This window comes from Salvelinus alpinus, chromosome 2 (genome assembly GCF_045679555.1).
Source record: "Salvelinus alpinus chromosome 2, SLU_Salpinus.1, whole genome shotgun sequence".
Taxonomy (NCBI): domain Eukaryota; kingdom Metazoa; phylum Chordata; class Actinopteri; order Salmoniformes; family Salmonidae; genus Salvelinus; species Salvelinus alpinus.
Window position 1 is genome coordinate 46,890,576 of NC_092087.1, and position 9,772 is coordinate 46,900,347.

The 9,772-nt window shown below is 48.0% G+C and overlaps 1 protein-coding gene across 4 annotated transcripts in view; it reads left to right on the forward strand.

Annotated features, from left to right (window-relative positions):
- Nucleotides 1-9,772, forward strand: part of LOC139563527 (pleckstrin homology domain-containing family A member 6-like) — a 165,151-nt gene that overhangs the window by 29,690 nt on the left and 125,689 nt on the right. Inside the window, exon 1 of one of the 4 annotated variants that reach the window (XM_071382324.1) lies at nucleotides 2,711-2,797. The exons of the other annotated variants lie outside the window; for them this stretch is intronic. The gene's annotated coding sequence lies outside the window, so the exon portion shown is untranslated. Of the gene's footprint in view, nucleotides 1-2,710; nucleotides 2,798-9,772 lie in introns of those variants that run through there. 4 annotated transcript variants of the gene reach the window in all.

The following is a 9,772-nucleotide window of genomic DNA, read 5'->3' on the forward strand; positions in this document are numbered from 1 at the left end:
TGTGGACCATTTTAAGTCCTTAGTGATTTGAAAACCGAGGAACTTGAAGCTCTTGACCTGCTCCATTTCTTGCCAAGGAGCTGATTGCATGCCCCTCCCTCCGTTTCCTGTAGTCCACAATCAGCTCCTTGGTCTTACTGACGCTGAGGGAGAGGTTGTTCCGGCCCCACACTGCCAGGCCACTGCCATCCTCATCATCGCAGGTGATCAGGCATACCACCGTTACATTTTCAGCAAACTTGATGATGGTGTTGGAGTCGTGCATGGCCATGCAGTCGTGGGGGAACAGGGAGTACAGGATGGGACTAAGCACACACCCCTGTGGGGCCCCCGTGTTGAGGGTCAGCGTGGCAGAGGTGATGTAGCCTACCATCACCACCTGGGGTCGACCCGTCAGGAAGTCCAGGATCCAGTTGCAGAGGGAGGTGTTCTGTCCTTAGTGCTGAGCGATTAACCGAAATGTTGGTTATTTGTTGTTTTTTAAACAACTAATCGATCGACATCGTTACATTTTTCGCATTCCATTTAATTTCTTCTGTGAGCTCAATGCTCATATTGCGCTGTATTTCTCTAGAGATAAATCAATAACACTTTATTTGACACCCAGCAACCATGTCATAACGTGTTATGAAAATGGGTGTCAAGTAAAGTCCTACCGATAAATGTAGTAGGGAGTTGTAGTTTCCAACAGGCCAATGCTCTACATAGTTTAGTGCAGACAACATGATCATTAACTACAATGACCATAATCCATTGGGCGGCTACTTGTCCGGTCTGTGTTTATTTTACGACTGCGACATTAGAGAAAGAATAATGAGTGATCAAGAGGGGATACATAGAGAGCAGTTGCTTCGCAAAGGAATTGGTATTCAGCAGTCATAAAATTGTGTCTTATTTACATTGAAGAACTACTAAAATAGTAATTTTGTCAGACAGCATAAGAAGCAGCTCTATAGAGATGAGATGATGACTTATTAAATAGTAAAGCAAATGTAATATGCACAGCAACTGAAATATTTGATTAAAGTCAAGTTATGTGAATAACTGATGGTTAATAAGTGATAAGCAGTACTTGGGAAGTCACTACCATCATGGGACTTTTAGTAATTGTTTTATTCTGTGTTGTCACAGCATTCAACCCACATTATACATAGCGCATTTAACGTTAAAACAAATAACAGATCATAGAAATCAAAATCAAAAATCTAGTCCTCAATAAAGCACTAATCGCTCAGCACTATCAGTCCCAGGGTCCTGAGCTTGGTGACGAGCTTGGAGGGCACGATGGTGTTGAACGCTGAGCTGCAGTCAATGAACAGCATTCTCACGTAGGTGTTCCTCTTATCGAAGTGAGTGAGGGCAGTGTGGAGTGCAATTGCGATTGCGTCACCTATGGATCTGTTGGGGCCGTATGCAAAGTGAAGTGGGTCTAAGGTGTCTGGGATCATGGAGTTGATGTGTGACATAACCAGCCTCTCAAAGCACTTCATGATTACAGATGTGAGTGCTACAGGGCGGTAGTCATTTAAGCATTAAGGCCCGAGGGAGTGTGGTATATGTCCAATATATCATGGCAAAGGGCTGTTCTTAGGCAAGACACAACGCAGAGTTATTTTGGCCATGTACCAAAAAACCCCAAGGTGCCTTATTGCTATTATAAACTGTTTACCCAATGTAAATAGAGCAGTAAAAATAAATGTTTTGTCATACCTGTGCTATACGGTCTGATTTACCATGGCTGTCAGCCAATCAACATTCAGGACTCGAACCCCCCAGTTTATAATGTGGCATGAAGCAGGAATGGAACAGGAATGATGGTGGTCATCTTAAAATCATGTGGGAATTACAGACTGGGACAAAGGGGAGGATGCAAATGACTGTGAATATGCCTCCCAGCTGTTCTGCGCCTGCTCTGAGAAAGTGCCCTGGAATACCGTCGGGGGTGCCTTTGCCAGGGTTGACCTGATTAAAGACCTTACTCATGGTACTCATGGAGAGAGAGATCACCTAGTCCTCTTGGTCGGTGGCGGCCCTCACACCGGTCGCGATTTTGTGACTGTCAAAGCGTGCATCAAAATGCATTGAGTTAATCTGGTAGAGAGGCATGGTTGGGCAGATCATGGCTGGCGGAGGAGAGAAAGAAAGGGAGAGGGAGAGAAAAACAGCACTGCCGACTTGGCAATAACATTTAATCATCCCCCTCTCATCCTGCCTGAATCCTCTGCTCTACTTCCACACCTGCTCAGTCCCTTCTATCTTCCTTTTCACTCTATACTGTCCCCTCCTCTTCTTGTTACTAGGCAGAAAGTAAGACTGTGTAATGTCTATGTAATAACATGTGTGTAAAGTTTGGGGCCAGTCAGTCAGCAGCCTTAGAGGGACTTAGCCCTTATGTGACAGTAGCATACACTGGGTCGAGAGGGGGGGGGGGTGGGGGGGTGGAACCATATTCCTGGTTTATATCTATGAGTGGAACCATGCCCTTAATCCATCTCTCTCTCTCCTCTCTCTCTCTCTCTCTCTCTCTCTCTCTCTCTCTCTCTCTCTCTCTCTCTCTCTCTCTCTCTCTCTCTCTCTCTCTCTCTCTCTCTCTCTCTTTCCTTCTCTCTCTCTCCTTCTCTCTCCCTTACTGGCCTACTGTGATTGCGTGCCTAGTGCAGTAATCGCTTCAGAGGAGCTGCCATGACGGAGGACTAAGGGTCTGGCTGACTGGGAGGCAGGGATCCTTCTGACTGGATGCTAATCAAGCCTGCAAATGCTAACCCTTTAACTCTAATGAGGCGACGGAATTAAAGTTGTAAGTCATGACTGAAGAATGATAGCCCTGTGGCTGTGTGTGTGCGTTTTGGAGTCTTCAGAAAATATCCTGCAGTGCTGTGTAGTTCTGGAGGGGGGAGAGGATTGGGAAGTGTAGTTTCTTGAGGGGACTGCGGGGTTGTCATGGCATCGCTCATTACCCTACAGCCCCCAGTGAGGCTAAGAGATGGAGAGAGAAAAGACGAGTAGAGGATAGAGGAAAAAGGGGAGGGTTTCATAGAAACTGAGTAGGGAACAGAGGGATAAAAAGAGTAATACATTGGGAGAGAGGCACACAGAGAGACAGGGAAAGATAGATGGAGGAGGAGAGAGCAAGAGAGAGACAGAGAGAAAGAGAGAGGAACGTGAGAGAGGGAGAGAGAAGGAAGGAATGAGTGATAGAGGGAGAGGGAGAGGGCAACGGCACTATTCATAGGATGGGAACTGTTGGCAGTGTGTCTCTCAGGACATGACGGTGCTGCCAAACATCTTCCCAGAAGAGCTGTCTCTGCTGGGTCGCTGGGGTCAGCACGGCATAACCGCCAGAGGACCGCCCTGTCCTGTCTCACCCTCTCTCCTGCCATGTTAGATACTCTCGTTCACCTCCCCCACTATCTGTCTCCCTCTTTTCTTTCTCTTATGTTTTTCCTCCCTCTCTCTCCATCTTTTCTATTTCTTTCCCAGTTCCGTTCCCTTTCAATGTATTCATCTCTCTTCCTCTCCCATCTCCTCTCAGTCCCTCTCTTTCTTTCCCTGCTCTCTTTCACTCTCCCTCGTCCCTCTCTCTCCGTCGCTCTCTTTCCCTCGCTCTCTTTAAGCCTCCTGTTTAATCCAGTTGTATCCAGTCCATCCTGCCTCAGTGTTGTGGGAAAGGCAGCAAGGCAGGGAGGCAGTTTAGCCTTTCCTTCCCAGTGTTTGAGGCCGTATCTGTCCCCCTATGTAAATGTCAATCCAGAAATACACATCAGACATGGGCTTGCCTCACTTAGTAATGCCGCTGGTCTCATAGAGCTGGTTTCTCTGGTGAGATGGAGAGATGGAGGGATGGAGGGATGGAGAGATGGAGAGATGGAGGGATGGAAAGATGGAGGGATGGAGGGATAGAAAGATGTAGGGATGGTGAGATGGAGGGATAGAAAGATGTAGGGATGGTGAGATGGAGGGATAGAAAGATGTAGGGATGGTGAGATGGAGGGATGGAAAGATGTAGGGATGGTGAGATGGAGGGATGGAAAGATGTAGGGATGGAGAGATGGAGGGATGGAGAGATGTAGGGATGGTGAGATGGAGGGATAGAAAGATGTAGGGATGGTGAGATGGAGGGATGGAGAGATGTAGGGATGGTGAGATGGAAAGATGTAGGGATGGTGAGATGGAGGGATAGAAAGATGTAGGGATGGTGAGATGGAGGGATAGAAAGATGTAGGGATGGTGAGATGGAGGGATGGAAAGATGTAGGGATGGTGAGATGGAGGGATGGAAAGATGTAGGGATGGTGAGATGGAGGGATGGAGAGATGGTGAGATGGAGGGATGGAAAGATGTAGGGATGGAGAGATGGAGAGATGTAGGGATGGAGAGATGGTGAGATAGATGTGTGGAGTGGTTTCAGCTGTCAGCGTTGTGTGATTGGCTCGTGAGACTCCCAGAGGAGCAAGTGAAAATAACCCAATCACACACACGCATGCACATCACACGTCTGTCTCTGACAGCTGGACCCCCATATGGACATAAACATGGATGAGTGAACACACACCCACACACACACGCACGCACGCACACACACACACACACACACACACACACACACACACACACACACACACACACACACACACACACACACACACACACACACACACACACACACACACACACACACACACACACACACACACACACACACACACACACACACACACACACACACACACACACACCAGGGAGGGCAATGTCAACACAATGCCTATCAGCGGGTGTGGTCTCTCCAGGGTGACGTCTGTTGCTTGGTAACTACACCCTGCTCATTAATATGTAGATTTATACACATCCCTCTGTGGCACATTTGGCAAACACACACACACGTCAAAGTATTGCGTAAAAAACCCTTTGCTTAAGTATGTTTTCAGAATAGCCTGCAATAGACTTTGAACCAGGAAGATCATAAAAGTTTCCATCTGAGTCTGGACCCTTTTAACATCAGCAGTTGTCACAAAGGGCGTTACAGTTACCCGGCGTATAGTCCAAAGAGCAAGCCAAGCAGAAGCTAAAGCACAGCTGCCAGGACTAACTACCTAGAACAAAGTAACCTAGGAAGAAACCCAGAGAGGAACCCGGCTCAGAGGGCTGGCTCTATTACAGTACAGAAGAGGTACAGTGGTAGTACAGCAGTAGTACAGCAGCAGTACAGCAGTAGTACAACAGCAGTAGTACAGCAGCAGTACAGCAGTAGTACAGCAGCAGTACAGCAGTAGTACAGCAGTAGTACAGCAGCAGTACAGCAGCAGTACAGCAGCAGTACAGCAGTAGTACAGCAGCAGTACAGCAGTAGTACAGCAGTAGTACAGCAGCAGTACAGCAGCAGTACAGCAGCAGTACAGCAGTAGTACAGCAGCAGTACAGCAGTAGTACAGCAGCAGTACAGCAGCAGTACAGCAGCAGTACAGCAGTAGTACAGCAGTAGTACAGCAGCAGTACAGCAGCAGTACAGCAGTAGTACAGCAGCAGTACAGCAGTAGTACAGCAGTAGTACAGCAGTAGTACAGCAGTAGTACAGCAGCAGTACAGCAGCAGTACAGCAGCAGTACAGCAGCAGTACAGCAGTAGTACAGCAGCAGTACAGCAGTAGTACAGCAGCAGTACAGCAGTAGTACAGCAGTAGTACAGCAGTAGTACAGCAGCAGTACAGCAGCAGTACAGCAGTAGTACAGCAGCAGTACAGCAGTAGTACAGCAGTAGTACAGCAGCAGTACAGCAGTAGTACAGCAGTAGTACAGCAGTAGTACAGCAGTACAGCAGCAGTACAGCAGTAGTACAGCAGCAGTACAGCAGTAGTACAGCAGTAGTACAGCAGTAGTACAGCAGCAGTACAGCAGTAGTACAGCAGCAGTACAGCAGTAGTACAGCAGCAGTACAGCAGTAGTACAGCAGCAGTACAGCAGTAGTACAGCAGCAGTACAGCAGTAGTACAGCAGTAGTACAGCAGCAGTACAGCAGCAGTACAGCAGCAGTACAGCAGCAGTACAGCAGTAGTACAGCAGTAGTACAGCAGCAGTACAGCAGTAGTACAGCAGCAGTACAGCAGTAGTACAGCAGTAGTACAGCAGTACAGCAGCAGTACAGCAGTAGTACAGCAGCAGTACAGCAGTAGTACAGCAGTACAGCAGCAGTACAGCAGTAGTACAGCAGCAGTACAGCAGTAGTACAGCAGTGCAGCAGCAGTACAGCAGTAGTACAGCAGCAGTACAGCAGCAGTACAGCAGTAGTACAGCAGCAGTACAGCAGTAGTACAGCAGCAGTACAGCGGCAGTACAGCGGTAGTACAGCGGCAGTACAGCAGTAGTACAGCAGTAGTACAGCAGCAGTACAGCAGCAGTACAGCAGCAGTACAGCAGCAGTACAGCAGTAGTACAGCAGCAGTACAGCAGTAGTACAGCAGCAGTACAGCAGCAGTACAGCAGTAGTACAGCAGCAGTACAGCAGTAGTACAGCAGCAGTACAGCAGCAGTACAGCAGCAGTACAGCAGCAGTACAGCAGTAGTACAGCAGCAGTACAGCAGCAGTACAGCAGCAGTACAGCAGCAGTACAGCAGTAGTACAGCAGCAGTACAGCAGTACTACAGCAGTAGTACAGCAGTAGTACAGCAGTAGTACAGCAGCAGTACAGCAGTAGTACAGCAGTAGTACCGCAGTAGTACAGCAGTAGCACAGCAGTAGCACAGCAGTAGTACAGCAGCAGTACAGCAGCAGTACAGCAGCAGTACAGCAGCAGTACAGCAGTAGTAATCCTCAGCAAAGGATCGTCCTGCTCTCCCTCTGGGATCAGTCACTGTCTCAGACCACCTGAGACTGATCTACCCAGTATACTCTAGGGTTAGCTCAGGTTATCACACTCTCCTTATCAATTGACATCCCCTCCAATGAAGGTGCCTGAGCTGCAGTGATGGACGGGTATGTAAGGACGCAGGTTTGGACTGTTGTTGGGGCTCAGAATCTGCCATAACTTGTCTTGTGGGAAGGGTGCGGTGGTATGGTTGTGAAATATTCTGCGCCCTATCAGAAGCCTGCTAGCTAGGCTTATAGCTCTCTTTGCCCTTGTGTACATCCCAAATGGCACCCTATTTTCTATATAGTACACTACATTTGACCAGGGCCTATAGGGCTCTACTCGAAAGTAGTGCACAGGTCTTTGTCATGAGGTGTCAGGATTAAACCCCTCTAATGACTCTCACACACAGTCATGCCATCCTTCAGCTGTTCAGTGCCCACATCTACCCATCCGTGAAGAAAGAGAACAAGAGTGCTTTGAAAACAGACAAAACAAACAAATATGAAGAAAAGAGGATGAAGATCATTTGTTATTGGTCCTCTTTCACTCGTTCCCTTCCCAGAACGCTACGTTCTTCTAATCCTAAAACTAGGGTGTGAGTCTATAACTGTGTTGTGTCTCCTTAAGCTCGACTAACTGTCCCACGCAGCCCCCTCTCCGCCCCAAACCATCGAGTCGGAGGTGAGAAAAGCGTAGAAGCTTTTAGCACGGGAAAAGGTTCAGTGACTTTTTGCACATTTTTTGAGTCTCTCTCTTTGGAGGACAACTTTATTTGTGTTTGAATAGACGGCCTAGTCTTCTCCATAGCTGGGGGATAGAGGCCTAAGCTCTGTCATCTATCATAACAGATACAGTGTGTTTGCTGTGGCTGATGACAGGGACATGTGTGTTTTGTTGTGTGTATGTTACTGCCTGAAACAACAGTGTGTGTGTGTGTGTGTGTGTGTGTGTGTGTGTGTGTGTGTGTGTGTGTGTGTGTGTGTGTGTGTGTGTGTGTGTGTGTGTGTGTGTGTGTGTGTGTGTGTGTGTGTGTGTGTGTGTGTGTGTTTTGAAAACCTTCCCCGTGTTCAATGTGATGTACGGCTCCTGGCTATGCCCAAGGGCAGAACACACCATCCTCTGTACAGTGTGGTTAATGATATAATACTGTGTAAATATGTGGCACATGTGTGAACTGGGAGTGTGTGTATGTAAACATGTGTGTGTGTGTGTATGTCTGTGCACTGACGCACACACGCACACATACACACACCAAACAAGCTGATTTGAATTGTTTGAATAGGTAAAAGCTATCTTGAGATTTGTTATTTCAAGATGGACTCCGCCTTACGGGGAACAGCGCCACTGTCTGCCCGGCGGCCATTGTTTTCGCTTTGTTGAAGGAGCAGAGGTGAGGAGCGTACTGCAACTTGGTAAAATAAATACATACAAATGCAGCTCATACCCTGCTGCTCTGTCACGCGTGCAATGTTGCCGGAGGGAAAGAAAACAGGGTTCGCCGTTTGCAGTGACTTCTTTGTCGTTGTGATATTGCAAACGGACGCGGCAGTTTCACCGCTGACGATTCCAGCTGTAACCTGTTCCAGTTCTATCAGACCAGGAGAGGGCACAGTGGGAGTAAACAACCATAACATATTGAGACACACCCGATGGCAGTGATTATGGGCTAACCACAGCCTGAGGTTAGCAGGTTAGCATTTTCCCTCATAAATCTTGTTCTGGAGGCAGCTCTTAACCCTAAGCTTAAATTAAGACCAAAAAGCACTTTTTTTTTGTTTTCATACGTTTTTTTTATTTTTGACTTTGCAGCTGGCCCATCCAGCGGAAATCACTCAGTGCTGCCTCCAGGACAAGACTCATCCCAATAAACTTCAACCTGCGAAGAATGGAGCCTTTATAGTCTCACTAGAGTCTACCACAGTCAGGTAGGACAGGCAGAGGAAGAGGAGAGGGGGAGGAGGGGAGGGGAGAGGAGGGGAAGACAGAGGCAGCAATTCCGCCGACACACCTTTGACAGACAGTGGAGAGAGAGAGAGAAGGGAGAGAGGGGGAAGGAAGAGAGAGAGAGAGAGAGAGAAGGGAGAGAGGGGGAAGGAAGAGAGAGAGAGAGAGAGAAGGGAGAGAGGGGGAAGGAAGAGAGAGAGAGAGAGAGAGAGAAGGGAGAGAGGGGGAAGGAAGAGAGAGAGAGAGAGAGTGTGGATCAATAGACCTGTTCAACCAGATCAAAACTGCACGTGCAGTTTGCGTGTATGTGCGTTTGTGCGTGCGTGCGTGAATGCGTGTGCGTACGAAAGCACTGGTGTGAGACTTAGTGTCCTACACGGTGCCTCCAGCTGTGTTTTCACAGTATTCGAGCTGGAGCTCCAAGCTGCTCAACAACATCATCATCTAGTAATGGAACACTCTCACGTCTACTACACTGACAAACATTTATATACAGCTCAGATATTTCATTTACACGTGAACTCTCTGACTCTGAATTATTTCAACAGAAAGTGTATTTTCTGTGTGATGGACAGAGTGTGCGAGTGCATGTGAGACGCGCGTGTGTGTGCGGTTTACGTGCACACGTGCATGTGATGTGAGGCCACTAGGTCCTGTTTTTCGGCTGCAGTGTGTTTTCATTAAAGGGTCTGTCATCACTTAACCCCTGAACTCTAAGCCTCTCAGGGTCAGTGGCCTGCAGGCTAGAGAAAGGGGCGGATCACAGTCACACCGTTTCTCTCTGTGTGGTTATGATGTTGTATCGGTGTGCAATGTGGGTGATGTAGTTGTGTTGTATCTATCAGCTTGGCGTGTTTCTCAGAGTCAACAGGAAGGTGGGGAACATAAGCCTATGCGGCAACAGAGAGACGTTTGTCGTGCCTCACCACACACGTGTGACTACATAGCTGTGTGACGTATATTTGTTACGTAGCAGTTTGTGTAG